Source organism: Otolemur garnettii, unplaced genomic scaffold (assembly GCF_000181295.1).
Source record: "Otolemur garnettii isolate 467f Iridium unplaced genomic scaffold, OtoGar3 scaffold00274, whole genome shotgun sequence".
Classification (NCBI taxonomy): domain Eukaryota; kingdom Metazoa; phylum Chordata; class Mammalia; order Primates; family Galagidae; genus Otolemur; species Otolemur garnettii.
The window spans coordinates 1,004,789-1,012,720 of record NW_003852669.1 but is presented as its reverse complement, the minus strand read 5'-3'; positions in this window follow the sequence as shown (position 1 = coordinate 1,012,720).

Genomic DNA, 7,932 nt, shown 5'->3' with positions numbered 1-7,932 from the left:
TCCCTGATTGGTCCATTTTCAATCCTGCTCTTGATTGGTCTATTTTATATAGACCTATATAAGACCCCTGAGCAGAGAGCCTGGGGGCAGATCATCGCAGACCGCAGACCGTCCAGGAAGACAGAGTAGAAGAACAAGACTTCAGCAGGCTGTTGCAGACTTCCGAGGAAGAAGGAGCAAGAGCTGTAGCACTTCTATTGTTGATCCTCCTCTGCAAAGAGGCTTGGTTCTTTATAAGAGCTGTAGCACTTCTACTGCTGATCCTGCTCTACAAAGAGGCTTGGCTCTCTGTAAGAATTGTTTTCATAAGAGTTGTAACACTTGCATCCTGCCCTGCAAGGAGGTTTGGTTCTTTGTATGAGTTGTAAATAAAACCTCATTTACTGTTCATTCTATGGTCCGGCAACTCATTCATTGAATTGTTGAGACCAAAAGCCTGGAAATCCAATGTTAGGAATCCGGTATCAACTGGATAAAAGATTTAAACTTAAGACATGAAACTCTAAAAATACTAGGAGAGTGCAGGGAAAACAACTGAAGAAATTGGCCTGGGAGAATATTTTATGAGGAAGACTCACCAGGCAACTGAAGCAACACCAAAATTATGTTACTGGGATCTGATCAAACTAAAAAGCTTTTGCATAGCCAAGAGCACACAGTAAGTAAAGAAAGCAGACAACCTAGGCCAATTTCTTCAAGTGTTTCCCCTGCACTCTTTCCAAGAATCTTTATGGTTTCATGTCTTAGGTTGAAGTCTTTTATCCAGGGAGAGTCAATTTTTGTTAGAGGACCCCTGGGGCAACCAAAAATATATTACTGGGATCTGTTCAAACTAAAAACCTTCTGCACTGTCAAGAACACAGTAAGTAAAGCAAGTAGACTACCCTCAAAATGGGAGAGGATATTTTCAGGTTATGTTTCTACAAAGGTTTGATAACCAGAATCCACAGAGAACTCAAACTTATTAATAAGAAAAGAATAAGTGATCCCATTTCACTAAGGGCAAGAGACCCAAACAGAAGCTTCTCTAAAGAAGACAGGTGCATGGTCTACAGACACATGAAAAAATGCTCATCATCTTTAATCATCAGAGAAATGTAAACCAAAACCACTTTGAGATATCATCTAACTCCAATAAGATTAGCCCACATCACAAAATCCCCAAACTAGAGATGTTGGTGTAGATGCTGAGAGAAGGGAACGCTTCTACACTGCTGGTGGGAATGCAAGCTAATACAACCTTTTTGGAAAGAAGTTTGGAGAACACTCAAGGAACTAAAAGTAGACCTGCCATTCAATCCTGCAATTCCTCTACTAGGTATATACCCAATGACCAAAAATTATTTTACAACAAAGGCATTTATACCATTGCATATCGAAGCAATACCCTGAACCCCATAAATGCATCAATGTAGAAAGTTATAATTTAATAAAAAAATAATAAAAGAGTGTTATTTACTTTTAAATTATGTATAAATAGGCCAGGCCTGGTGACTCATGCCTGTAATCCTAGCACTCTGGGAGGCCAAGGCTGGTGGATTGCTTGAGCTCAGGCATTCAAGACCAGCCTGAGCAAGAGTGAGACCCCTGTCTGGAATAAAAATAGAAAAACTAGCCAGGTGTTGTGACAGGCACCTGTACTTCTAGCTTCTGGGGAGCCTGAGGCAAGAGAGTCACCTGAATCCAAAGGTTCGAGGTTGCTGTGAGCTAGGCTGACATCAAGGCACTCTAGCCTGCGCAACAGAGTGAGACTCTGTCTCCAAAAAAAAAAAAAATTATAAATAATTCTCTGTGTTTAATACTAAGATTCACTATCAGTCATGGTGTGAATCAATAATAAAGAGACAACCTATATTACAGAAAGAAGAGAGTGACAGTTTTCTCAGCAAATTCAAATTTTATCGAAGGTGAGTGTGAAATAGGCCTATTTAAAATTTTGTAATGAAGGCAAATCTTTTCAGGTTTATAGCTTGATGAGATGACTTCATGAAGCAGATGAGCAGTGGCTATATTTTCAGTTGCATCAAAGAAAGAGAAAAGGAGTCAAGTTGAGTTTTAAAAGTAAGAGATGCTTATGTTCTCCAAAAGGCAGCACAAGACACCGGAAGAAGGAGAGGAGGAGTGGGGACCTGGTGTCACCCCCTGGTTCTCCAAGTGTGACTTTGTGTGCTTTTCAACTCATTAGGAAATTTCTCATCTGCAAACTAAACAGAGGGACTATAGGATTTGCATATGTTCATCCAGCTTCCACATTCCAATTTTAGTGATTGTAAAAGTCTTCCGTTCAGAAGCACTTTCTTTCTTTGGTCCACTTTGTTTAAAAATCCCAACAAAAGTGGGGGATACCATACCTATTCCCTGGCTGTGGGGGTTCAGTTTCAGAAAGCCCCAGGATGGGATGATTTGTGTTTAGTTAGGGGCTTTACTGAACTTACTTTGCTGTCTCAGCCATCTCTGTAATAGTCTTATCTCTGCCTATTACCGCTTAATGCCACAGCACGTGTCATTACACCTCTTAAAGCACCATGAAGATACAAGAGCCAGGGATTCAATTCCACTTAACGTTCTCCACAATTTCATGGCAGAAATCACACTTCCTACTCTGTCATCCCCATCACCTCTCTTTTCTATTCCAAACCCTGAAACCTTGTTGCCTTAAATACCTCTAACTGTAGAAATGAATCTTAAACAAAAATTCTGAGTTTTCTAGGTCAGTGAGGAATATTGAAAAGGAAATTATGGCTCAGAAGGAATTGCTGCATTTATAAAATCTAAACAAGTTAAAATCACTGGAAAATTACCTTATTTCTCCAGCGTCATAGATAGCTGACTCTTGATTCACAGGACTCCTAAACTCAGGGTTGGCAAGGTAAAGGGGAGCAAAGAAACACAAAAGGACCAGGAAGGGCTATAGTCCTAGTCTTTAAATAGGAAATTATTTTTGTCCCAGGAGTTAACAATGAAGACAGGAAAGTCTAATTATGTTGGTTCTGGCTCTGCAAGGTGGCTCACCCCTATATTCCTTGCACTCTGGGAGGTTGAGGTGGTTGGTTGACTTGAGCTCCAGAGTTCTACACCAGCCTAAGCAAGAGTGAGACCCAGTCTCTATTAAAAACAGAAGAACTAGCTTGGCATCATGGCCAATGCCTCTAGTCCCAACTACTTGAAAGGCTGAGGCAAGAGGATCGCTTAAGCCCACAAGTTTGAGGTTGCTGTGAGCTATGATGCCAGAGCACTCTAGCCTGGGAAGCAGAGTGAGAGAGACTCTGTCTCCAAAAAAATAAATAAATAAAAAATAAAAACTGTTGGTTCTGAATCTTGCCCCCAAAAGAACACATGACAGCCAAATAAATAAATAAAGCTATCATTATTAATCAACTCCTAAGACCCAAGCACTCTTTATTCATCTCTAATCCTTACAGCAACAACAAAACTAGAAATTATTGTTTCCAGTTTATACATAATGAAATGGAAGCTTACAAGGATAAAAAACTTTCCTAAGGTCACAAAGCCAATAATAAACAAACAGGTACAAGAACCCATGTTTATCCAAATTCAAGAATGTGTTCTATGTACTATGTCATTTGCCTATGTGCTCAGTACAAGGACTACCTTAGAAAGTATGTGGTGCACAGATACAACATTAAAATTGTGATCAAAAATAATTCTCTTCAACCAAGCCATCCTTCCAAGCAATGAAACAAAATGTTTTTGTAGCTAACTGCCTCTGTGGTTTCCTGCCAGTGGCTCTCTTTTTCATATGTTGCCTGAGCTCCAGAGTTTTCTATAATCATTAAGCATAAAGCAGGATTTACAATGAGCCTGGGTCACCCTCATTTATACAAATTCCACCCAAAGACAGCTTTCTCCTATGTTTATGCCTTCCCTGTGCATCTTACCTTCTCTTACATTTCTCCTTTGGGATAATGTGATTTTTTCATAGGCAGATAGAACTCAGAAGGTGTGTGATTCTTGCAGGCTCCATCCAACTTGAGGAGAATGGAAAGCTATTAAGCAGAATGCAGCATTAGTTTTATATTAATGACATGCCTTAGTGTTAATGACACATTAAAGAGTATTTTCTGAGATCATGAAAATGACAAATGTTTGCTATGGAATATTCTTACATGAATGAGAAGGGGGGTTTCAAGCTCCTACAAACATGATACATGTAGTTATCTAAAAGGTGTTGCTTTTGCCTACTGATCTCGGATTTTTCCTAAGTACTTAAGAGTGTGCAATGGTTTCAGTCTATAAGGAGAGAAGTGACACTATTTTGCTGTGAGTGGTTAATAATGGTTCTAAGATAAACCCATTAGTGCTGTCTCCACAGAGTGTGGAGTGCATCAGAGCTGAAGGTCTGTTCACATTTATTCAAATGTCAGCAGAATAGAAAGGGATTGAGGTTTCCATAGAAACCACTCATGATTTCAGGTGTTTCTCGGGCAGCTTGTTACATTAACTGTTGGGAGAAAGGAATTTATCCTGACTTACATTCATGCTACCCTCCTCCCTTGTTAGAAGTTGGCTGGTGGAGTTACCACATCCTCCTTTGTTTTATGGAATTTTTTGGCAGTCCCTCTTGCAGACTTTCCCCTCCAGCTGAGAAAGAAGAATGAGCCACTTCTAACCCTCATAAATCCCTCTGCATTCATGGTAGCTGTTCAGACGGCATTTCTTCTCTTTTGGCCAGAAAGGAACTTCTCTTACCTAAGAATTTACGTAACACATTTTCTTATTCAGGATTTACGTTATCTCTATGAAATGTCACAACATAAGAACTTAAGGACAATTGCAATGACTTTTTGAACCCAATTAACAGTAACAACAATAACAAAAGGATTTCATGGGATCAGTAAAATTTTCAGGTGCAAAACGCAAGATTAATGATAATCAAATCTCACAATATAGACATTAGCTATTTAATTGCCTTAAGGAATAGTGTCCTGTCCTATAGTATAGAAAGAAAAGTTAAAAGGGAAGGGGAAAGTCAACAATTCGACCCAGAAAGAATACAATGACTCAGATGCATTACTAAATGCCGTGCTTTCCTGTAAGCTAAGTCAGTACAGTAAAAGTTCATAGCGCACTACAGTGGTATGATTATTAAAGAAAAGCCAACACAAAATAAAAATCATACAAACAAACAACAAAATAGGCCTTGAAATACCTGAGTGAAGCCTAAAGTATCTGAAATAAAAAGGAATGAGCGCTGATAGCACAATTTACATCTCACCTTGGCCAGATAGGATCTTGAATAAATCTCTTAATCATGATGCATGTCAGTTGTCTTATGTATAAAATGAGACAATAATTCCGACAGCCAGGGTGGTTGTAAGAATCAGAGATACCGACATGGGTTCTTCTTATCAGCGTACTCAATATCTAAACCTCTCCGGTCAAAGGCTTGTGCAGGAAAGGAAAAGTCTTCATATCGTGGAAATACCACTGCAGAACTAATTTATTTATAAAATTGGTATCCATCCAAACGTTTTCCCAAGAAGAGCCCTAGCATCATTCTCAGATGTTTCAAAATCTTGGCAATCTTCAGCTAATTAAATGAAGTTTACAATACCTCATGTAATTATAGTGCTCACTGATAACCCAGTGATAATACATACCTTGATAAGCTATAGGATTTTGAGAAGAATATACAAGCAAAGATGACGAACTATAGAGACAGCATAGGAAGACCAGTGCCAGACTGCACCGACTTAGATATTAGATCCATCAGATACCAGATGTATAATTGTGAGCAGATATCTTTACTGTGCCTTGGTTTCTCCACCTACAAAATGAAATCATAATGCTACCTACTGCTTGGCAATGCTTGGTAAGTCATGATAAATGCATGAATGTGTGTTAAGTAAAAATAAAAACAAACAAATTGATTCCACAGAAAAGCAAACGAACAATGAAGTACCATGTTTAAAAACTGAAGAAAACCAACAGGGTCCGTGACAGTATACAAACAACAATTGATAATGATTTGAATTGTCATAACGTTTAGAGGCATATGTGAAAATAGTCCTGGCGTATTTTCACACACACACACACACACACACACACACACACATGACGAGGTTTGTTACGGGGCTGCAAAGGTGGAATGTAGGCTGTGGTAGCCAGTCTCCAAGATGGCCCCTGGCCAGCCCTGCCTTGGTGTAATCCCCACTTCCCACATTGTATAAGGCTGGGTCTGTGGAACCAACTGCAGAAAGGATGATATGTTTGAAGCCTTGGGTTCTAAAAGACACTTCCTTTGCTAACAAAGGAAAGTTTTTTTGCCTTTCTTAAAATGCATTTTCTTGGCATCATCCATTTATGATGGATATACACAAATGGACTCTTGTGTCTTTCCCCAATATCCAGAACATTATTTTTATTTTATAAGATTAGTATTATTATTACCAATTTTACATCAGAGAATATGGCAACTCACTGTATTTAAGTGAAAGCAAAAGACATAAATCAGATGTTGATCCTAAAAATCTTAAGAGGGCTATGATATGAATTTTGAAGACATCTGGAAGTCTTGTTTAGAATAGATGAAAATAGAAAGGCCCGGGACAGCCAACTTCATAGATGTATGATCTATATACGAGTCAGTGCTCAGAAAGGTCCCTTTATGAAGAAGGGGCCTTCATTTCCACTTTACATACATTTTGTAAATTTTGCTCTGTAAATTTTGTGCCCTGCTCTGAGGCTAGGAGAAGACGATAGTACTCAGCTTCTACTCACTGAACAAGGATCTAAACAGGACAAGCAGATAGAATTTCCTCCAAGGCAGACACCCCAGCCCTTTTTCCATTTTATTCTGGCATGGAAGGAACTGGAGAAACAGCAACAGTGGGCCACTTATCCACTACTCCAAATGTGGCTTGGGCGACCACCTGGAAGCTCCATAGAAAAGCAGAGTCAGGACCCACCCTAGATCTCCTGGATCTGATTTTGCATTTCCTGTGCACATTCAATTCTGAGCAACAGCTGTGCTGCTCCAGAAGTCATCCATGACACCTGTGACAACGGACATTTGAAGCTGCCCTGTCTCCTTACAGGAGAGTTTTTCCTCATCTTCCACCAGAAAGCCCTTAACCTGAGACGCTGCCAGATTGAGGTACTGATTTGAACATTACTTTTTTTCCTTGTGCAGTCCATTCTCTAAGACTGAGTTAATGTGAAGTGAAATGGTTTGAAAAATAAAAAATAAAAGCAAGGTGAAGAATCTGCACAGAACAGGTTATTGTGAACTAAGCTGAACTAAGGTGGAAAGCCATGTGATGATAATATAACAGAAAAAAAAAAAAGCCAGCTACCTTAAAAATAAAACAAATAACTAACATCGAGCACTTAAAACATGCCAGACTTCTTACAAAGTGTTTTAAGTGAATTATTTCATTTAAATTTCATCACAAACTTAAGAAGTAAATGCTATCTCTAACTTCCTTTGCAAATGGAGGAACAGGCCTCATGAGTTTTAAAATGGCTATGATATAATAGATCAAGAAATCGTTCATTGGCCTGCAAAATGGCACAGGCCTGTAGTCTTAGCACTCTGGGAGGCCTTCGTGGGTGGAAGGCCGGAGATCAGCAGACCAGCCTGAGAAAGAGGGAGAGTCCATGTCTCTACTAAAAACAGGAAAACTAGCTGGGCATTGCTGCCACCGCCCTTGGGAGGCTCAGGCAAGAGGACTGCTCAATCCCAGAAGTTTGAGGTTGCTGTGAACTATGACGCCATGACACTCTATCCAGGGTGACAGAGGGAGACTCCGTCAAAAAAAAAAAAAAAAGAAATTGTGTATTAATTTCACAACTATACATTTTCGGTACATATTTCTAAACGCCTACTGAATGAAGGCTTCCATGCAAATTGAGATACTTTATTAACTGGACCTTGAACATGAGGGAGCATGGCAGAAAGACAAAAAAGAT